This window comes from Bos grunniens, chromosome 15 (genome assembly GCF_055505025.1).
Source record: "Bos grunniens cultivar Pamir isolate PY7600 chromosome 15, Bosgru_T2T1.0, whole genome shotgun sequence".
In the NCBI taxonomy this organism is placed as follows: Eukaryota; Metazoa; Chordata; class Mammalia; order Artiodactyla; family Bovidae; genus Bos; species Bos grunniens.
The window spans coordinates 84,808,001-84,831,756 of record NC_141179.1 but is presented as its reverse complement, the minus strand read 5'-3'; positions in this window follow the sequence as shown (position 1 = coordinate 84,831,756).

The window sequence follows — 23,756 nt, the reverse complement described above, 5'->3', positions numbered from 1 at the left end:
AGCATTCCTGTGGAGCCCTTGGGACAAGGCTGAGCTGGGCGGTATGGAGAGTCCACCCAAGACGTCCAGGGAGAGGCCAGCTCTGCACCAACACCTTGATGGTGCCAGCAGATGGATGCACCCACACTGACCCGACCACTCACGCCTCCTGACCTGCTCCCCTCTCTGCTGGGCCCCCCACAATTGGTCACCCTCCCACTGCCTGCACCCTGGGCCAGCTCTCATTCTACAAGGAAAGCCCAACTGCATGACTCTGGGCACTGGGTATTGCATCTGTTTTTCAGTAGAATCTATTCCACAATAGAGGACCTGGACTCGCTGAGGGCCGGCTGTCAGAAGGGGTCCCACAGAGCTTTCTGTGTGGGGGGAAGCATCCAAGACACCACCTGGGGTCCCTGTCACCCTGAGGATAAGCCACGGCCTGGCCCTGCTGGGGCCCCTCCTCGCGCCTGGATTTGCTCACAGGGGCAGGGTCACAGTGTCAGGGAGGACCAGCCCTAAGTGACCAGGTGTGGCCAGTGTGAATTCTGCACCTTTGAGGAAGTCCTGCCAGGCCGACCCGTGAACACACACATGTACTCATATACATGGACACACTCACACACATGTGCACACAGGCATCTATACTCCTACATTGTGCACATACACACTTATACACATCAGCACAAGGCACACACAGGCACACCCTGACCTTTCAGGCCCTTTCACCTGAGTCAGCTCTTGCACGCTGACCCACTGAGTAAGCCTCACTGGCTGGCAGGGTCCTGCCCTGGTCCCCGACCTCCTGAGCGGGGCCTGACCTCATGGGCAGGCCGTTCACTGCGAGCCTGGGGTCTAGTCTGAGTCCCCACTGTGCAGACCCTGCCTGCAGCCCCGGGGATGGAGGAGGGCGGGATGTCACAGTGTCCGCCCTTCCTCAGGCCACCCAGTTTCAGGGCCGTTTTCTGAGGGAGCCACCAGGGCCACAGGGCAGAGGTGGGCTGGCGGGAAGGACCGATCCGTTTCTGTCCTCACTGTGCCGCTCCCTTCCCTTCCTAGGATGTCAGAGGATAGATTCTGTCATAAATTCTTAGGACAGATTTGGAGCTAGCAGAGCAGTTTTTCTAATGCATTATTTAACCAGAGTGCTCACTCCGAAAACACCCCACACTACAAAATACATCTTCTTTGTAAGGGCATCTGCTGTTTCTTGCAGGCAGTTAGCGGCCACTGAATTATCTATTTTTTATTTTGCTATGTGCCTAAGACTGTTTGTTCTAATTAAGGACCACTCATGCACTCAGCAAACGTGCCTTATTTGTAAAATGAGACTTTGAGCCCTGCTGGATGAGTAGCCCCCAGGAGGGACATGTCTCAGAGTGCCAAGGCCTCACAGGGCGAGTCCAGCCCGAGCTCCCCTCCTGCCTAGAGCAGCCCTGACCCTTGAGGATGGTGTGCACAGGGAGCAGCCCACTGTCCCACTGCTGCCACTCGGCCCCCAAGGGACTCAGGGCCGCTGTGCTGGGCCCCTGGATGCTGGGCAGGGAGGGAGGCTGGGGCCAGGGGACATCAGGGCGGGGAGAGGCGGGGATTCCTTCCTGAGGCCTCATCCTGAGATTCCTTCTCACCTGTGGACTATGCCCAGGGTTCCAGCCCAGATGGAAGGGGGTGGTGCTGACTTACAGTGGTGGACACTTTAAGAGAACAGCTAAGACAGGGAGAGAGAGGGGCTAAACCCTGTTCGAGTAAAATATCCAGAAGTCACACGTCTCCCACCCTTGGGACAGGGGGACATTGCACATGTGCACAAAGGCTCCTCAGTGGTCAAAAAGGAGGGGGCACCACACCGTAATATGTGATGCTAAGGGTGTCCCATAGGCCTCTGGGCTGAAATCCATCTTGGAAAAAAGTTGTGACTGCGTATCAGGGAGGGTCCTAGGGCAGGTCAGGTGTGGAAAAGAAACCAAATAATTGGCCAAAGGTAAAAAAAAAAAAAAGACCTGGAATAACTTTCCTGTAAAGAACTCCTCTGGGACACCCACATCCTTTCTCTGTGTGCGTCTCTGCCTTGTTTCTGTCTTAATAACCAACTGTTTGTGTGCTCTCCCACATGAGCTGTGTCTAAATAAACTTTGCATCTGTTTTTAAGTTTTTGCCTCCTTGAAACATTCTTGCTTTCAAACCGGGGCAAGAGACAGGGGAACTTTGCCTCTGGTCTCTTGCCCTTGCTGGTCAGTGGACAGGAATCCTGGTGTTCACCCCAGCCACCCAGGCCCAGCTCCTGGCAGGAAGCTGAGCTCTAGCATCAAGTCGCCACTCACTGGTGTCTCAGCGAGATCATGGGCAAACCCCAGGGCTTCACGAAAAAACAAACTCCCTTCTTCCCTGGGAGTGTGGTGATAAGTGCACCCCTCCTGTCTCCACTGCTGTGAGTCTTCATCTGCCCTGAGGCCCGCCCACGGGGCTGTAGAGAGGGGTCGAATGAGCTGAGCTTGGCCCTCCCTGCCCCCTGCAGTGCCACTCACAGCTCGGCTGGGACCGCTGGGCACAGGACCACTTGTCCCCAGCTCTGGACAGGCCGGACCACAGCTACCCAGCCAGGCCGGCCTCAGCCTGTCCAGCACGTCGACTGCAAGCTTCTGAGACCTGGATTTGATTCGGAAAGTGTATTAATCACTCAGTTGTGTCCAACTCTTTGCAACCCCATGGACTGCAGCCCGTTCCTCCTTCTCCAGGGGATCTTCTCGACCCAGGAATTGAACCCGGGTCTCCTGCACTGCAGGCAGTTTCTTTACTGTCTGAGCCACCAGGGCAGCCCCACATTCAGAGGACCTGCATAAACCACGCTCCAGATGCTCCCCCGACACTACGAGGGACCATAATAAACAGCTGCTGAGCCCTGCAGGAACTAGTGGGCTCATAGGGAACCACGCCAGGGCTGAGGCCGGAGAGTGCATGTGTCCACGTGGTGTGGCCCGCGGCTCGCAGGACCTAGTGCTGCTCTGGCAGGTCTGGGCTGAGGCCGGGCCTGGGGGTGGGCCCAGGCATAATGGGCGCCGTGGCATCCCCTGGGCCCTCTGCCCCTTGGTCAGGTGCTGTGCCTGCTGCTCTGGGGGCTCCCCTGTGGGCTGCGCTGACCCTCGGGAGGGAGGAGACTGTTGGTCATCAATGCCAGGGGTCTGCGTCCGGCCCCGGCACGGTTGTGCCCCAAGCAGCAGGGCCCGGGGCGGCTCTATCACAGCTTCATTCCAGGATCCCTTGGATCAGAGCGTCTGCAGCTGCGATCTGAAAACTGTTCACGGAATAATTACACATGTAAGTCATTTCTGTTTCCTTTTTTTTAAAGTCATTATCTTATTGCTTCTAATTAGCAGTGAGGAAATACAATTATTTATCTGCACAGTCTGGGTTTGACATCTGCATCTGGCTGTCTCTGCCAACCCTGGTGGCGGAGCGGGCCAGTGGCCGCCCTCCCGGCCCCCCTGACCCCAGCGGCCCATCCACGGCTCCCTGGTATCCCAGCCTTCCTGAGCTCTGCATCCCCTTCCTGAGCTCTGCAGCCCCTCCAGGACCCTCCCTGCTGTCCCCCTACTGCGATCTCTGGGGCAGGGACTCGATTCAGTTCAGCGATGGTGTGAGCACAGCGGAGGGCAGGGAAGGAGCCTGAGCAGGATGGCCCCGCGGCCTAACACCGGCCGCCTGGCCTCCTCTCCCTGGCTCCCCGGGTGCCTGCCCTCCCTCTCCTCACTCTCTGCCACCCTTTCCCTCTCGCATCCTTGTTTCTCCTGGCTCTCTCTCCTTTCACCCTCTTTCTTTTGTCCTTCTCTGTTCCTTCTCCTGAAAAGACAAAAGCATGCCATCAAGAGTCCATGTAAATTACAAGTTTGCATTTATGATCACCTCATCCCATTTGCTATAAATGAATGTAATGTGGGCAGAAAGCCATTTGATTGAATCAGTTATACAACTGCAGCAAAGGATGGATTTGGTACCTCCATTTATAGCCAATGTTAAATCTGTGGGTGGGACAGAGCATTCCGCGTCCAATCACAGGGGTGATTTCCATCTTTCTGTGCATTAACAGTGTTTCCAAATGAAGCCATTTTCCCTCCTCTCCTGCACACGCACCCTTCTGCTGGCACCTTGACTGCTGACCCCACAAGAAGGATGTAAGCAGTGCGCAAAGCTGCTTGGGACAGAATGAACCCAGAAGACGCTGCTTTCAGAAGAGGCTGTTTTTTCACGGCCAGTTGTCTGCCATGTGAACGAGAGTCTGACTGCTGGGCCTGTGATGCGCTGGTCTCAGGGGCGAGGCCGAGTGGAAGTGCTGAGCAAAAGGGGTGATAAGAAGGGACTCCGTCTGGAAGCTGTGGCCAGAGGGGAGCAGCCCCGGGCACCCGCCTGCAGGGGGCCAGTCTGCGGGCTGCCATGCCTACGCGTCCAGTGTTCTTTTTCTCTTGTTTTTGTTTATTGATGTTGGCATGTAACTTTGTGTACGTTTAAGGCAAGCCACATTGCTGTCTGACCGCTGTGGTCGTGTTAGCTAACACTGCTATCCCATCACACGGTTATTAAGTCCTGGCCTCCTAGCGCAAGTGACGCTTATAAGCCAGTGCTGTTGCCTAGCAGCGCCATGCCGTGCTGCAGGTCTCCAGGACTCCCTTCCCTGCTTGGTGCAGTGCATGCCTGTGAACAGCATCTCTGACTGCTTGAGCCCCCAGCCTGGTAACCATCATCCTTTCTGCTTTTATGAGCCCAGTGTTTTGAGATTCCACGTGGAATTCCAAGCACGGCACTGTTACTTCTGGCCTTTCCTGAGAACGAGCCCGGCCTGGGGCTGGGGCCCTCCCTGCTTCCTGCTGCCTGCTCCCTGCGGGCTGCCCCAGGTCTGAGCGCCTTTGCTACTAGGCCTCAGGCCCCGCCCTCCTTGACCCCTGGCCTGGCCCACCATCGACGTGCACACTCAGACGTCCTGCTTGGCCAGCCCGACGGAGCTCGGCAGCTGCATTGAGAACTGGTCACACCCTGTGTTCTGGTCCCACCTGAGCAGGCGGGCACAAGGGCTTTCTGTGTCCCACCTGGTTCCCTACTCGGCCCTGGTCTCAGGCCGGTTCTGACGCACCCCAGATAAGATCTAACAAACGAGTTATTTAACTGGAGCCCTCTGTCTACTGCCTCCTGGCCCTGCCTTGACGCTGAGGCCTCTTGCCCTCTCCTTCCATGTGGGCTTGAGAGGGAGCGAGCCCATGGACAGGCTGTGGCCTGGGTTTGGCTCCAGGGCATCTATGACCTTGGGCTGCCTCTGCCCCACACCTGGAAAGCCACTTAGGCTCAGACAGGCTGCTCGTCCCCCCGGAAATGAACACAGGACAGGGGATCACACAAGTGACAGCAGCAGTAGAGGGGCCTGCGTGCGAGAACACGGACACGAGGCATCTGAGACACGCCTGCACGTTACAGCCTTGTCTCAGACGCCGCGCGTTATCCAGAGGGAGAAGACAGCCCTGGCAGAATTAACTAGTGCCGGGAAAACAATTTCACACCAGCATAAACAGGACACAGACACACTGCAGAGTCCAGATATCAACCCAGACTTGACATTACAGAAAAGCAAATCAGTTATTTTCAGCATGACTGAAAATCCCGTTATTTAACCCAGTGAGGAAAGGCGAGTGTTTTGGGGCAGAGAGCTAGCTGTCTGAGGGCACAAATAGCTCCCGTCCATCTGGGCCCCTAAGAGATGCCAGGCACCTCCCCTCCGTCTCTGGGAGCAGACGACAGGGACACGGGGGCTCCCGAAGGACAGACGCAGCGCTGCAAGGGGAACGGGGTGCGATCCACGAACACCGAGAGGGCCAATTCAGAGAGAACCAAGAGGCCACGGTCCCGGGCCCCGGGAACGGGAGGTCTGGGCTCTGCCCTCACTCCGAGGGGCCGTTTCCCTGGAGAGGCAGGGAGACCACAGCCCCGGGGGTCCAGGGGTCTGCTCTGGTTCCGGCATGCCTGTTTGGTTTCTGTCTGATTCACTCCAAGGGGTTTCTTTTTTCTGGGTCTGACAGGTGAGTTTCGACAGCTCCCCACTCTGCTTGGTGGCCAGAGATGGGGGCCCAGCACAGGGGAAACCCCCATGCAGAGCCCTGCCCACCATGGGCCCCGCTTGTTCTGCGGGGCCTGCAGGCAGACTCTGGTCTGAGCTCTGCCCCGAGCTCTGCCCCAGGACCACGAGGCCAGGCAGAAAAAGACCACCAGGACAGGCCCCGCGTGTCCTTCCCTGTGTCTACAGCCCTGCTGCCTGCTGACTGGGGCCCAAAACAGCTGCCTTCTTCCTTCTGGCCAGTTTCACAGCTGCTTATGCCAGGAAAGTGAGTCCGCTGCTGGCCTGAAGCGGAGCCCTAAGTGTCCCTATGCCCATGAGGGCGGTCTGAGTGTGCACGGAGGACAGAGGTGGGTCTGAGTTACAGACGCAGGACAGGCGGGACGGCCTCTAACTCAGAATAGGAGGCTGAGTCGTGGTGCAAGGGCTCTGCTGTCATAGAGACAGGGCTGGGGAGGCCCCAGCCTGGCCCCCATGTGACGCAAGGCTCTCAGGGAGGACGTGGGTGGCACACCTGTGATGCCCACCCAGGGACCAGAGTAGAGGCAGGAGGGAGCTAGGTGCGCGGGCTGCTGGCCCACACCCCAAACATCACACTTTCCAATGGGCAGACCCAGGGCCCTTGACCAACCCTCTCTCTGAGCCCACAGCCCCTTGCAGGCTCGGACAAGTTTCTTCCATTTCTAGCATCTTTGAGAGGTGGAAGAAACTGAGGCTCCTGGGAAATGAGGGCTGCTCTGAAGTCAGGAACAAACCTGGGGGCATGGCTAGGGGTCTCCCAGGCCTCTGCCAGGGTCTCCTGCTGTTGATGGAGCTGCAGGCGGTGGGGGCGAGGAGGGCAGGGACCACCCGCAACTGGCCCAAGGTCTGCTGAGCGCTGGCTCTGCCTGCCCACTCCTCTGCACCGAGTCTGTGTGAGCCCTCAGCTGCCTGTCAGGCCTGGAACCCTGCCTCTTCTGTCTGGACTGTAAACTAAGGGGAGCAGGAGAGGCCATTTGTCATTTTAAGGAGATCCTCACATCAGATGTTATGGGCCTCTAATTTATTGGTGCTTCAGGATAAAATACTAAGGAAATCATTACCTTCTGCAGGCAGCTGGTTCTGTGAGGCCTTTTAAGGCACCCAACAGTGGGAGCCTCGGATAGACCACCCGTCCCCACCCCGAAGTCCTGGTGGACCTGGCCCGGCCCTCATCACACTCTGGGTGCTCTGACCGCTCAAGGTGCAGATGCTATGAGGCGGAAGTGGGCTGCGGGGACCCCAGGCCTCTCTCCACCACACGGGAGGAGGGGTCCTCCCCCGAGCTGGTGTGTCCCCCAAAGGGGCCTCCTGGAAAAGGCCTCACAGCCAGTCATGAATACGAAGGAACATCTTCTTTTTTATCTATCTGTCTTTGGCTGAGCCAGGTTTTAGTCGTGGCATGCGGGGATCCCTGCACTGGGAGAGTGGAGTCTCAGTCACTGAATGAATAGGAAGGCCCAGGAGGCCAGGCCCGCAAGCATGGCACCTGAGTGTGTGCGTCCGGGCCTGGCACCTCTCACGCCCCAGGAGACTCACCTTGGAGACTCGGAGTGGACTCAGCCCAGGAGACGCACTTTTATGTTGGTTTCCTGAGCCCTGGACAAACCCCTCTCCCCAACGCAGATCACACCGGCCCTGGGGTGCCTGACCCACGATCATGCATAAAGCTTACTCAGAGGTCTCGTCTCCGGGGGACAAGTGAGGCCGTGTGCACGCTGACCTGGGTGCGCCCGGATCACCTGCTCTGCCTCTCCTGCCCCAGGAAGGACCACCCCACGCCCGGGGCCCCATTCCGCTTGGCAGGAGTTGGCTTTCCTCACACCAGAGGTGCTGCGAGTGTGCTGAGTCCCTCTGCTCCACACCCCAAAGCCCTGGGCCTTCTGCGTCCCTGGCCCGCTTCCTGCCCTGTGACCAGCTCCTCCAGGGAGAGGCTCCTCCCTGCGAGGCCGCCTCCTGGACCGCACACTGACCCTCTGCCCACCGGGGCTGACCTCAGTGAATCGAGGCGCCTCCACCCGACTTCCGATCAGCGTCCCCGCAGTAATTCCTGTCCACTGACACCCCTGCTCTTTGCCTGTGAACATTCTGCAGCCTCTACTGCACCTTCAGAGCTGAGCTCAGTCCTGCAGTCGAGCTCAGGCCTTGCCTTGTAGGCAGGGCGCTTTCCCTTCCCCTCTTCCTGCTTCTCTGGCTCGTCTCATAATTAAATTGATGTAAGAGAGATGAACTGGAGAAAATGTTTAATTTGTATGTACGGGAGCCCAGAAAAATATGAGACTCAAAGAAGGGACCAAAGCAGGTAGCTGTTATTCTTTTTAGACAAAGAAAGAATGATTTGTGAAAAACTGACAAGGCCAAAGGGTTTGGGCCGTGGTAGTAAGCTAGTGCGGAAGAACCAAGGTTTGTCTGTGAGTCCCCAGCTGTCTTCTTCCAGGTACGGGGCCCTTCCCGTGGAGACTATTTCCTGCTTTCAGCGGATGAAGGCGGGTCAGAGCACCCTGATTGGAAATAATCAATGTGCACAAATGGCACGTTTTGGGGGCCGGTCCTGAGCCCAATCACCATTTTTAACAAGTGTTCACTTCAACATTTTTCTTTTATAAGACCAACAGAAAGATGAGAGAAACATACATCCATCAGGCTTATTTTCTCACATCCTTTCCTAGATTAAAAAAAAAAAAAAGTTTCCCAACCATTTGTCAAGGCACAAAATACACGCAGATATGCCTCTGGAACGGTGTGGTGCTGAGACTGCGAGAGAGCAAGTTCGTGTGAAGGTTCTGGTTTCCCACACATACAAAAGTCATGCTCACAGGATGCTGTGGTCGTTAGCTCTTGAGCATCGCTGCGTCTAAAGCTTACTGCACACTCCTTAATTAAAAATGCTTTATTGCTAGAAAGGGCTAACAATTACCTGACTCTTCAGTGAGTCGTGGTATAACATCAGATTCATCATAACAAATGTCGGTTATTCATCATAACAACATAACCGACCTTTCTAACAGAAGTGGTAACAGTGAGGAAGCCCGAAATGCGGACGTGCCGGGGCAGACGCTCCCCGGAGAAGCGTCTCGAGAGGCCTGCTCCAGCGGGGGCGCCACCAACGCAGCCCGAGACTGTGAGGCGCACAGCACCTGCGGAGCACCGCGACGCGGGCCTTCCTGTGACACGGGGCACGTGCCGCGTGCCGCCTGGGGACTCTGCAAAGCGACCTCGGCTGCCCATTCAGGGCGGGAGAGAACACGAGGGCTTCTTCCTCCCCAGGGGGTTTCCTCAGAGGCAGCCTGGAGGGAGGGCCGGAAGGGGGCGGGGCCCAGCCTGCTGCGACCCCCCAAAAGCAGGCACTCAGCCAGTGAGGCCCCGCATGCCCCCAGATTACACCGAGGTCACAGGACCGCACCCCACAACAACTGCTGTCCTGAGCGTCCTGATCTGAACCAGCTAGCTCCCTGACCCTGAATTAGGTAAAAATAGGCACCCTAATCAACCACCTAACATCTATTTCTGCTTTATTGACTATGCCAAAGCCTTTGACTGTGTGGATCACAATAAACTGTGGAAAATTCTGAAAGAGATGGGAATACCAGACCACCTGACCTGCCTCTTGAGAAACCTATATGCAGGTCAGGAAGCAACAGTTAGAACTGGACATGGAACAACAGATTGGTTCCAAATAGGAAAAGGAGTTGGTCAAGGCTGTATATTGTCACCCTGCTTATTTAACTTCTATGCAGAGTACATCATGAGAAACGCTGAGCTGGAAGAAAAGCACAAGCTGGAATCAAGATTGCTGGGAGAAATATCAATAACCTCAGATATGCAGATGATACCACCCTTATGGCAGAAAGTGAAGAGGAACTCAAAAGCCTCTTGATGAAAGTGAAAGAGGAGAGTGAAAAAGTTGGCTTAAAGCTCAACATTCAGAAAATGAAGATCATGGCATCTGGTCCCATCACATCATGGGAAATAGATGGGGAAACAGTGGAAACACTGTCAGACTTCATTTTGGGGGGCTTCAAGGTCACAGCAGATGGTGATTGCAGCCATGAAATTAAAAGATGCTTACTCCTCGGAAGGAGAGTTATGACCAACCTAGATAGCATATTCAAAAGCAGAGACATTACTTTGCCAACAAAGGTCCATCTAGTCAAGGCTATGGTTTTTCCTGTGGTCATGTATGGATGTGAGAGTTGGACTGTGAAGAAAGCTGAGCGCTGAAGAATTGATGCTTTTGAACTGTGGTGTTGGAGAAGACTCTTGAGAGTCCCTTGGACTGCAAGGAGATCCAACCAGTCCATTCTGAAGGAGATCAGCCCTGGGATTTCTTTGGAAGGAACGATGCTAAAGCTGAAACTCCAGTACTTTGGCCACCTCATGCGAAGAGTTGACTCATTGGAAAAGACTCTGATGCTGGGAGGGATTGGGGGCAGGAGGAGAAGGGGACGACAGAGGATGAGATGGCTGGATGGCATCACTGACTCGATGGACGTGAGTCTGAGTGAACTCCGGGAGTTGGTGATGGACAGGGAGGCCTGGCGTGCTGCAATTCATGGGGTCGCAAAGAGTCGGACACGACTGAGCAACTGAACTGAACTGGTGGCTCAGACGGTAAAGAAACTGCCTTCAATGCAGGAGACCCAGGTTCAATCCCTAGGTTGGGAAGATCCCCTGGAGAAGGAAATGGCAACCCACTCCAGTATTCTTTCCTGGAGAATACTGCATGGACAGAGGAGCCTGGTGGGCTACAGTCCATGGGGTCACAAACAGTTGGACACAACGGAACGACTAACATACACACACACAGATACAGAAACGAATGTCGTTTTCTTTAAACAGCCAAATGCCAGGGGCCCACCTGCCCCCTGCGCACGCACGTCAGGAGGTTGCAGAGCTGACGTCAAGACGGCAGAGGCTGTCCAGGTTTGCCGCCCAGCCCGCTTGGGAGATTTTAGTTTCTGAGCCTCCACCTGCTTACCTTTAATGGGAACCACAACTGCAGGTACTGCACACGATTGTGAATGTCAAATGAGATTACGTGCAAAAAAATAAACTCCTAGTGAGCATCGCCTGTGTTTCTTAATTACAACAAAAAGCTTTTGTTCACAGAGCCTGTCAAGAGCGAGAAAGACGTCCATGGCAGGGGCATCAAGGGTGGACTTCAGCAGCAAGAAACGGAGACCGGGCCCTCCTGAGGGTGAGGGTGAGGGCCCTCTGAGGGTGAGGGTGAGGGCCCTCCTGAGGGTGAGGGCCCTCCTGAGGGTGAGGGTGAGGGCCCTCCTGAGGGTGAGGGCCCTCCTGGGCGGGACCAGACCAGGTGCCACAGGACGGGGCAGGGAGACCGCCCTGGGGGCCCGGGGGTGCTGCTGGCAGAGAAGAGAGGGGGTAAACTTCCAGATGTCTGGGGAGGGAAGCTGGTTCCCTGGCACCAGAGGAAGGTCTCGAAGGAAAACAGAGAAGGGACGGAGGAGAGACAGGGATCCCCGCACACCACAGACCCGCTCCGGCCTGGCAGTGATGCTGCTGTGTCCTCGGGGGACCTCTGACGCCAGCTCTGAACGGAGCCAGACCCTCTGGACCCTGGCCTAAGCGCAGGCTGCTCTCAAAGAGCCTTTTTTTTTTTTTTTTTTTTTTTGCCTCAGAAAGAGCCACAGTGAGGGTATCGATCACAGCCAGCCCTGGGGGACGTTTTTGTGGTGGAGGGATGACCTGGAGGGGGATTGCCCCCTTCCCTGGGGGCAGCATCAGCTGAAAGGCGGGAAGTCACCGGCTGGTGGGCCTGGGGGGTCCCTGCCAGGACACACAGACGGCCTCCTGAAAATACAGGGGTCCAACAGGAGCAGAGGCCTTGGGGAGCCACCCTCTCCCCACCAAACAGGGCTCTCCCTAAGCAGGCAGGCTGGGAAGTGGCTGTGACAGCGGGCACCGGGCCCTTACTTTGAAAAAGATCTCTTGCAAATATCCCGCTTTTTTTTTTTTTAATTTTGGCTGCACCTGGGGGCGTGTGGGACCTTAGTCCCGAAACCAGGGCTTGAACCCACTACTCCTGCACTGGAGCCAGAATCTTAACCCCTGGAACGCCAGGGGAGTCCCATGGTCCTTACCTTTGGAACATGCAAGACCACAGTCAGAGCTACCCCAAGCTTCCCTCTGCCAGGGCCGGTAAAGCGCTGGTCGTGAGGACTGGCTGGACTCTGTGTCTCACACTGTCCAGTGGGAAATGCTTCCTTTGGTTGACCTCCCAACCACACACTGGAGCTCATGTTTCACCCCCTCCCTTCTCCTCTGAAAGGATTTTGAGCTGGGAAAATGCTGCTCTTTCCTGATTAGAGGTTTGCTTCCAAACAGTAAAAAAAAAGCCATAAAGGTAAAATCCATTCAGCAAATTAATTGGCATTGCCTAGAAAAATTAACAAGGAATATTGGAGATAGTACCTTCTCAACCTTGCAAAAAGGTTAGGACAAAGTAAGTGCCAGAGGAAATTGTCTTGTCATTGAGATGCCACGATGTATACATTTGCATTTTATTAATACAGATTGCTTCCTGAAATGACTATGGAACTTGAATATCAAGTGCAGGAACCGTGCAGTCAAAACAGCAGCTGCGTGAGGAAGGCGGCTGGGGCAAGGGGCCTGGGAGCTGCCTTTAATGGGGTAACTGTTCCCTTCTACCCAGTAATAATGAACTTCCTTATTCTGGGTCTGGGCCAGCTAAGCTGGTCTGTTCTGGATTAGGCTTGAAGTCAGGGACAAAGAGACCTGATTAAGCAGAACAAAGACCTCGCCTGCTCCCGGGCGGGTTCTGTCCTGTCTCCGCTGGCGTATGCTCGCTCCGTCCCCTTCTTTAAACACTTGTCACTGCTTGGTGTCAAAAGCCGCTGCGCTTGTCCCACCGTCCCGCGGGGGGCTCCCCATCCACGTGCCCACTTAGCAGCCTCAGTGCTCCCCCCCCCGACCCGACACTGGTCTCTGGCTCTGCTGGGCAGTGCCATCCAGGCTGCAGCCGCCGGTCGTGAAGTGAGGCCAGCGGACCCTTCTGTCCACGGCCTCTCCGGATTCCGGCCTCACCACCCTCAGCATGACCTCCTATATCTGATCGTGTGACTTTCCAGTTTCCTATATTCATGGTATAGGCACTTGATTTACTCTAGGACAGATAATTTCCTCCATAATCTGCCTTAAGTCAGTGGTCTATATTTACAGTTGCTTGGTTAAAACAAAGACTCCACTTTTGGTTCAAGGGCCCAGGAAATCTGCACCAAGCTTTCTTCACCACGACACTGGTGCAGTTGAGTGTTATTGAAGAATAAGTCACACAAAAGGACAGACTGGTTCCACTACAAATTCACGACCCCCCACCTCAACCCGAGTTGGCAATCTTGCTTGTTTCTTGAGTAAACACCCTCCTCTGTTTTGCTCCAATATTATGTCTGTATCCTCTACTTTTTTCAAACCTCCTTCCTGTTCTGAAGGAATTCTCACCACGAGAACTAAGGTCAGGAAGCAGGGATTCCTTCTATGCCCCACAGGAGGGCAGACATTCACTTTGCTGCATCGTCTGGGCTCGGGGTTTCAGTGGTGTCTTATTACTATTCATCTGTGAGAGTTTCAAATCTAGCCCTTCTCTCCTGAGTATAACAGCAGACCTCACTGACAACCCTAGGCCCGTTTATAATCCACGGGTCCAGCCCTGTCTGAGCCCAAGGTCGCAGCTCCAGGAACGGAGGGGGCGTTAACCGGCCCTCCCTGACCTGCTCAGCCGCCTCTGACTCCGCCGCGGAAGGAGGGGGCGATCGGCGTCCCGAGGGGGTGAAGGAGGAGGCCCGGGAGGGCGGCTGGTTCGCTGAACCCGCGGACCCCAGGGGTGGAGCCCCCGGCCCTCCGCCCCCAGCGTCCACTCAGCACAGAGGCGCTCCTACCCCGGACCCCGCGCGCTGTGACGGGCCGGGGGTCCAGGCGGCCCAAGGGGCCGCTGCGCCGTCTCACACGGAGGCCACGAGTGCCTCCGACAGCTGCTCTGGCGCCCACGAGCGCTGACGATGCTGCTGACCGTCAGGTGCCCTCAGCCAGGGCGCCAAGGCCCAGGCCACAGCCTGCCCGGCTGGAACGGACTGCTTCCCAGACAGCCGTCCCTGCCATGCCACAGCCCAGGTGCCCACGGGCGAAATGTGTGGTGGGCTGACAACACGCAGGGGCAAGCCACCATTTCAGGTCTCCTCACTGTGGAACAAGCTATTTTTGTAAAGCATGCTCAGTCATCTCCATGGAAACCACATCCTCAGCTGGGTCTCACCTCATGGATGCTGCAGTGGAGTTTGGTTTCAATATCCTTTCAAAAACGTGACTGGGGGTGTGCAGATATGTGTGTGTGTTGATTTTCACAGAAGCACATGCACACACATACAAGCATGCACACATGCACACACAGAGCATGTGTCCTGCTCTAGTCCTTTTTCCTCAGGGCTTTTACAAAGCAGATCGACTGTTGCTCCGGAAACCAGTCATGCTGCACTGTCTCCATCAGCACAGTTTCTGCGGCCTTGAGGGCGGGCTTGCATCCAAACAGGTTAACAAGAGACGGTGGGCGCAGGGGTGAGACAAAGACAGAGAAGGGCCAGCAGGTGCAGGTGGTCACCGTTGATCAGCAAACTGAAGCAAAAAGGACACATTTTGGGAACCCAGCCAGTTTCAACCTCCAAGGACACTGTGTCTCCTGAACCATATTCCCTCAGCTCAAAAGCTTCCTCCCATCACCCCTCAGCTCTGGACACGGTCCCCTGCTCACACACACATGCACACGCACACACACGTCTACTTGGCACGTTGTTCCCTTGCTCACATGACATATGCTCACACACACGTGCACACACATCCACTTAGCACACACTCCACTCAGATCTCACACATTCACTGACCCTGTGTACAAGCCCCTGAGAAGGGCTTGGATTGTAGAAAACCGGAAAGGGAAGGGACATGCCCTGGAGCACGGTAAAATGAACAGGAAAGATGCACATACAAACTCTGGGTCTACAAGTCCAGGTCACTTCACAGGAAGGCCGTAGACAAGATGGTAATCTTTCAGTGTTTCAGTTTCCTCATCGGAAGCTGGCAGTGGTAAAGACACACAATGGTTTCAGGGAATGACTAGGAATGGCCGCACACCTGTGAGGCACAGGTGAGCACACCTTCTGCAGGGGCTTCAGAAGAGGCTAGTCATGGCGGCCGAGCCAGGCCGTAGATCCCAGCGGCGTCTGTAACAGAGCTGAGGGCCTGTGACAGGCACAGGGACAGGGCACAGTGCTGCCTGCCTGGAGGAAGCGTCAACACGGTTGCCAGGAGCGAGAGAGAGTGCTCACGGGAGAGAGGGAGAGCGCGGGGAAGGCAGGTGGGAGCCGCTGATGGGGAGAGAGAGGCGGGTGCTTCTACAAGCGAGCTAGGAGACACTGAGATGCACAGGCAGGACATGGCCCACGGCGGGCACAAGCCCACCGGCTGCAGGCTGGGGTCAGCGGGCAGGAGTGTCGTCTGCTAAAGTGTTACTCTCATTTGAAAGCGACCTTGCTCGTTACTTGCGGGGTCTGCTCACCTTCAGTTGGCTACAGAGTCACCATCCTACTGTTTTATAACCACACACACACGTAACAGCATCATCCATCCCTAGAAAGCACATGAGGCTTTAAAGTCTGATTTAGTATCAAATTTTGAGAAACATGATGATTTCCCTGATGGCTCAGACGGTAAAGCGTCTGTCTACTATGTGACAGACCTGGGTTTGATCCCTGGGTCGGGAAGATCCCCTGGAGAAGGAAATGGCAATTCACTCCAGTACTATTGCCTGGAAAATCCCATGGACAGAGGAGCCTGGTAGGCTACAGTCCATGGAGTCGCAAAAAGTCGGACATAACTGAGTGACTTCACTTCACTTTGAGAAACATCAGTCTGGTGCCAGGATGCAAGATGCCACGGAGGCTATAAGAAGACACGTGTGTCGGAAGGGCGGGTCTCACGCCAGCACCTCCGCCTGCCAGCCTTATCCCTGGGGGCAGAGCCTGGACTGCGGCATCGCAGCCTCAACCCTGGGAGGCCCAGGTGGGGGGCTCAGACCCCGGACTCACGGGCCCTGCACTTGTCTAACAATCAGCTTTGACCCCTCGCCCCAGGCCTAGTCCTGAGGGCATGTGGGGTGCACTCTGTAAGGAGGGGCTTGCCAGGTGTGGGTCAAACCAAACGATACCCCTTTCTCGTCCAGTACTCCATGTGCTGCAGGAAACCCAAAGGTGTGTACCGCGTGTGTGCAGCCTTCGAGAAGCTCATGGTCTAGGTGAGCAAGCAGGACGTAACACATGACAGAAATGGCTTGGAGGTTTCAGCGACAGCGGCGGCAGCGTCTTCAATCAGCGTGACCAAGTACAAAGGGAGCCCGGACACCGGCATCTCTGCTAACTCATTGGCTACGTAATCTCAGATGGGCTGCTTGATCTCCTTGAAAATGATTTTTTAACTTACAACCTGAGAATTAAAATGATTATCACTTTTTTCCTACCTGTAGTTGTGAGAATCTTGTGCCTCCCTGGTGGCTCAGATGGTAAGGTGTCTGCCTGCAGTGCAGGAGACCTGGGTTCAATCCCTGGGTCGGAAGATCCCCTGGAGAAAGAAATGGCAACCCACTCCAGAACTCTTGCCTGGATAATCCCATGGACGGAGGAGCCTGGTAGGCTACAGAACATGGGGTCGCAAAGAATTGGACACAACTGAGCGATAACTAGATAGAATAAAACTGTAGAGTGTAAGGGGTCTTCACAGCGTCCAGCCATCTCTCCAATTTCCAGGTGACGGAGATCGAGATGTGAGTTTATATGAGCTATTTTCCAAGGTTACTGTGTGCTCATTCAGTCGTGTCCGACTCTTTGCAACCCCATGGACTGTAGCCTGCCAGGCTCCTCTGTCCATGGGATTCCCCAGGCAAGAATACTGGAGTGGGTTGCCATTTCCTTTTCCACCAGGGTTATCGAGCTGGCCACAATAATTGACATTATAAACTTATCGTTTACTACACGCAGTTCTCCTTGAAATCCTGTGTCTAGGCCCTCCCTACTCCAGGCTCTGTGGACGGAGCTTGGACAGGGAGGATCTCAGATCTTATGCCCCTAAGAAGTCACATGGAGAAGACAGACTTTGAATACAGAGGTACAAGTGCAGTGGGGTTGCAGACAGGACCCCACGATGCCAGGAGAGACCATGCCAAAGTCAGGGAGGCTCCTGAGGTGGGACCAAGGCAGCACGGACGTGATTTTGGAGAAGCCGAGGCTAGAACGTGCCGTTTGAAGTGAAGGTCAATGTTCATTCTGTAAAAGCACCTTTCAGACTTTGGACTTAACCTCCACCCATAAACAACCACAAAACCACACATAATATATATGAACAATGAATTTCATGCACTAGACGACAGGTGAAGGATGACTGATTCCTGAGATGTGGGAAGACGTGGCTTTCCATCTGGCGATAATTTCAGGACCTCAGCACCAGCAGACGGGGATGACAGAGCCTGGGAGCCGTGCTGCTGGGGAGACAGAGATAGCACTCGGGGCAGGGAGAACTGCTGGGGCCAGGAGACCAGCACTCGGGCCAGGAGAGGACAGGGAGACCAGCAGTTCAGTCACTCAGTCGTGTCTGACTCTTTGCGACCCCATGAATCGCAGCACGCCAGGCCTCCCTGTCCATCACCAACTCCCGGAGTCCACCCAAACCCATGTCCATTGAGTGGTCATAACTCTCCTTCCAAGGAGTAAGCGTCTTTTAATTTCATGGCTGCAATCACCATCTGCAGTGATGTTGGAGCCCAGAAAAATAAAGTCAGCCACTGTTTCCACTGTTTCCCCATCTATTTGGCATGAAGTGATGGGACCGGATGCCATGATCTTAGTTTTATGAATGTTGAGCTTTAAGCCAACTTTTTTCACTCTCCTCTTTCACTTTCATTAAGAGGCTCTTTAGTTCTTCTTTGCTTTCTGCCATAAGGATGGTGTCATCGGCATATCTGAGGTTACTGATATTTCTCCCAGCAATCTTGATTCCAGCTTGTGCTTCCTCCAGCCCAGCATTTCTCATGATGTACTAGGCATATAAGTTAAATAAGCATGGTGACAATATACAGCCTTTTCCTATCTGGAACCAGTCTGTTGTCCAGTTCTAACTGTTGCTTCCTAACCTGTGTACAGGTTTCTCAAGAGTTAGGTCAGGTGGTCTGGTATTCCCGTCTCTTTCAGAATTTTCCACAATTTATTGTGATCCACACAGTCAAAGGCTTTGGCATAGTCAATAAAGCAGAAGTAGATGTTTTTCTGGAACTCTCTTGCTTTTTCCATGATCCAGCAGATGTTGGCAATTTATCTCTGGTTCCTCTGCCTTTTCTAAAACCAACTTGAACATCTGGAAGTTGAGGGTTCATGTACTGTTGAAGCCTGGCTTGGAGAATTTTGAGCATTACTTTACTAGTGTGTGAGATGAGTGCAATTGTGCGGTAGTTGGAGCATTCTTTGGCATTGCCTTTCTTAGGGACTGGAATGAAAACTGACCTTTCCAGTCCTGTGGCCACTGCTGAGTTTTCCAAATTTGCTGGCATATTGAGTGCAGCACTTTCACAGCATCATCTTTTAGAATTTGAAATAGCTCAACTGGAATTCCATCACCTCCACTAACTTTGTTTATAGTGATGCTTCCTAAGGCCCACTTGACTTCACATTCCAGGATGTCCGGCTCTAGATGAGTGGGAGTGATCACACCTTCGTGATTATCTGGGTCGTGAAGATCTTTTTTGTACAGTTCTTCTGTGTATTCTTGCCACCTCTTTTTAGTATCTTCTGCTTCTGTTAGGTCCCTACCATTTCTGTCCTTTATTGAGCCAATCTTTGCCTGAAATGTTCCCTTGGTATCTCTAATTTTCTTGAAGAGATCTCTAGTCTTTCCCATTCTGTTGTTTTCCTCTATTTCTTTGCATTGATCGCTGAGGAAGGCTTTCTTATCTCTTCTTGCTATTCTTTGGAACTCTGCATTCAAATGGGTATATCTTTCCTTTCCTCCTTTGCTTTTCACTTCCCTTCTTTTCACAGCTATTTGTAAGGCCTCCTCAGACAGCCATTTTGCTTTTTGGCATTTCTTTTCTATGGGGATGGTCTTGATCCCTGTCTCCTGTACAATGTAATGAACCTCCGTCCATAGTTCATCAGGCACTCTGTCTATCAGATATAGTCCCTTAAATCTATTTCTCACTTCCACTGTATAGTCATAAGGGATTTGATTTAGGTCATACGTGAAAGGTCTAGTGATTTTCTCCACTTTCTTCAATTTCAGTCTGAATTTGTCAATAAGGAGTTCATGGTCTGAGCCACAGTCAAGCTCCTGGTCTTGTTTTTGCTGACTGTATAGAGCTTCTCCATCTTTGGCTGCAAAGGATATAATCAATCTGGTTTCAGTGTTGACCATCTGGTGATGTCCATGTGTAGAGTCTTCTCCTGTGTTGTTGGAAAAGGGTGTTTGCTATGAGCAGTGCATTCTCTTGGCAGAACTCTATTAGTCTTTGCCCTGCTTCATTCTGTATTCCAAGGCCAAATTTGCCTGTTACTCCAGGTGTCTCTTGACTTCCTACTTTTGCATTCCAGTCTCCTATAATGAAAAGGACATCTTTTTTGGGTGTTAGTTCTAGCAGGTCTTGTAGGTCTTCATAGAACCGTTCAGCTTCAGCTTTTTCAGCATTACTGGTCGGGGCATAGACTTGGATTACTGTGATATTGAATGGTTTGCCTTGGAAATGAACAGAGATCATTCTGTCATTTTTGAGATTGCATCCAAGTACTGCATTTCAGACTCTTTTGTTGACTATGATGGCTACTCCATTTCTTCTAAGGGATTCCTGCCCACAGTAGTAGATAGAATGGTCATCTGAGTTAAATTCACCTGTTCCAGTCCATCTTAGTTCGCTGATTCCTAGAATGTCGATGTTCAGTCTTTCTATCTACTGTTTGACCACTTCCAATTTGCCTTGATTCATGGGAATATTACTCTCAAGAAAACTGAAATGGCCGTGATAATATTGGAAAATGTATAAACAAAGAAAGGTCAAAGAAAAATATTTATAGAGGCGTGAAAAATCAAGAAGACATACCACTTCTAAATATATATGCACCCACTAACAGAGATTCAAAATATATGCAGCAAAACCTGACAAACTGAAAGGAGACATTCTCAATTATACTTGGGGATTGAAATATTCTTTCCCAGTAACTGATAGAATAAGTAAACACAAAGTCAGTCAGGATGTAGAAGGCTTAGACAACTCTATCAACTAAAATGACCTAACTGACATTTACAGACACTCTATCTGACAAATTCGAATACTCATGATTTCCAGGTGTCCATATAACCTTCAGCAAGAGAGACTGGAATTAGGTTATAAAATAAGTAATAAATTAACAGAATCAAAGTGTTACAGTATTAGTTCTCTGATAAAATGGGGCTAGATTAAAAATCAATAAACAACAATTCAGAGAACACACAGACAGAACGGAAGTGTGGTTGAGATCTCAGCAAATTGGTGGTGAATGTGTCACCCAACAGAGCTCACTGCTGGGTGTCCAGCCCGCAGGCCAGAAGGCCACATTTCACCCCTCCTGGCTCATACTCCATCTCTATTTCTCTACAGGAATGCCACCCACAAGCGTGCGAAAATCACCACCACATGATTCCATACACAGCAGCGCCCTAAGCACCTTCAGGTGCTTGGGGTTCAGGGGAGACGTGACCTTGGGGATGAACAGACCTCCTGGAGGAGACCCGGCAGGACTCCAGCTCCTCGGATGTGAGGAATCTGCTTGGAGTCTCCAGCGCAGGACCCTGCAGGACGGCACCAGTGTGGAGCCAAGTAGGACCCAGTTGACAGGTAAACGCGGACCCCTATTCTACCCGGAAAGACCTAAGTGTCTATGACTCAGACGTGTCAGCTAGGACTAAGATTTGAGTGTCATTTCCATAGATCTAAAGATTGTTTCAATTTGATTTTTATACTTAAAACTTCAGTAGATAATATTGAAGAATATAAAATACACAAGAATAACACCATAAATACCATGAACTCATCACACAACTTAAGAAATAAAACCCTGTCAGCATAGTTAAGTCCTGACCACCAACCCCTATGTGACTCATCTCCCAAAGGAGTAACCGTCACCCTGGGTCATGGTACAAGACTGTTCACCACATGTGTATTCTTTGCATTCTTAAAGTGAACATGAATGCCATTACACTGTTACCCAAAGAGTGTGTGGGATCTGGCTGCTCACTCGCAAAAGCCAATAAACAGGTCAAGTTGGTGGAATGGAAAGTTTGCTTTATTTCAGATGCTGGCAACTGGGAGAGGGGGAGGGCAGACATATGTCCAAAGACTGAGTGCCCCACTGACAATCGAGGTGAGAGCTTTTATACAGAGTTGGGGGGCTACAGGCAGAAACAGCACAGTCATCTCTGACACTCTTCCTCAAATTGGTCATCGGTAGTTTCAAAAGTCTAACCTAATTAAGACAGTGGTGGTGGTTTAGTCACTAAGCCAATGTCCTACTCTTGCAACCCTATGGACTGTAGCCCACCAGGCTCCTCTGTCCATGGGATTCTCTGGGCAAGGTTATTGGAGTGGGTTGCCATTTCCTTCTCCAGGGAACCTTTCTGACCCAGGGATTGAACTGGGATCTCCTGCGTTGTAGGCAGATTCTTTACCAATTGAGCCACCAAGAAAGCCCGATCTAATGAGACCTCACTGAGCAATTATCAGAATGGCCCACATCGAGGACACTGACATCACCAAAAGCTGATGAAATGTGGAGAAACAGGAACTCGCATTCTCTTCTGGTGGGAATGAAGAATGCTGCAGAAGTTTGTTGGCTTCTTACAAAGCTAAACATACACTAACTATATGATCCAATAATCACAATCATGGTATTTACTCAAGTTAAAAACTTGTGCACACAAAAAACCTGAACACAAATGCAGCTTGATGTTATACCAGCTTTATTCACAATTGCCCCAAACTCGGAAAAAACCATGATGTCTTTTAAAAGGTGAATGGGCCATCCAAACAATGGGATAGTTCAGTTCAGTTCAGTTCAGTCGCTCAGGGATGTCTGACTCTTCGTGACCCCATGAATAGCAGCACGCCAGGCCTCCCTGTCCATCACCAACTCCCAGAGTTTACTCAAACTTATGTCCATGGAGTCAGTGATGCCATCCAGCCATCTCATCCTCTGTCGTCCCCTTCTCCTCCTGCCCCCAATCCCTCCCAGCATCAGAGTCTTTTCCAATGAGTCAACTCTTCGCATGAGGCGGCCAAAGTATTGGAGTTTCAGCCTCAACATCAGTCCTTCCAAAGAACACCCAGGACTATTCTCCTTTACGATGGACTACTTGGATCTCCTTGCAGTCCAAGGGACTCTCAAGAGTCTTCTCCAACACCACAGTTCAAAAGCATCAATTCTTCAGCGCTCAGCTTTCTTCACAGTTCAACTCTCACATCCATACATGACCACAGGAAAAACCATAGCCTTGCCTAGACGGACCTTTGTTGGCAAAGTGATGTCTCTGCTTTTGAATATGCTATCTAGGTTGGTCATAACTTTCCTTCCAAGGAGTAAGCGTCTTTTAATTTCATGGCTGCAATCACCATCTGCAGTGACTTTGGAGCCCCCCAAAATAAAGTCTGACAGTTTCCACTGTTTCCCCATCTGTTTCCCATGAAGTGGTGGGACCGGATGCCATGATCTTCGTTTTCTGAATGTTGAGCTTTAAGCCAGCTTTTTCACTCTCCTCTTTCACTTTCATCAAGAGGCTTTTGAGTTCCTCTTCACTTTCTGCCATAAGAGTGGTATCATCTGCATATCTGAGGTTATTGATATTTCTCCCAGCAATCTTGATTCCAGTTTGTGCTTCTTCCAGCCCAGTGTTTCTCATGATGTACTCTGCATAGAAGTTAAATAAGCAGGGTGACAATATACAGCCTTGACGTACTCCTTTTCCTATTTGGGATAGTACGCGACACTAAAAAGAAACGAGCTGTCAAGAGAGGAGCCAATCTGAAAAGACTGCCTACTGTATGATTCCTACTCTGACTTTCTGGAAAAGGTGAAGCTATGGAGACAGCAAGAAGACCAGTGGTTGCCAGGGTGTGGGTGGAGGGGATCATGGAGGATTTTCAGGGGGGTGGAAACACTCTGTGTCACCACAGTGGTGAATGCATGTCATGTCCATTCATAGAAGCCCACAGAACAGACACCAGAGAGACCCCCGGCTCGTCATGGCCTTGGGGTGCCTACAGCGTGCCAGCGAACGGGCCCTGGACAGACCGCCTGGCAGCCTGAGGGGGCTGCGTGTGTGTGGGGAGGGGCTATAAGTGAACCTCTGTACTTTCCTCTCACTTTTGCTGTTAATCTAAAAGCTAGAATAGAATATCAATTACGTGTTTCTAAAATATCATAACGTCAGCCTGGGCCCACGGGGAGCTCCGAGGCCGCACCTCAGCAGCCGCCCCCGAACCCGGCCTGTGCAGCCCCGGAGCCCCGCGGGCGCCCGGCGACGTCCCGTCGTCTGCTCTCCAGCAACCCACGGGGCCCCGCACAGGCCTGGC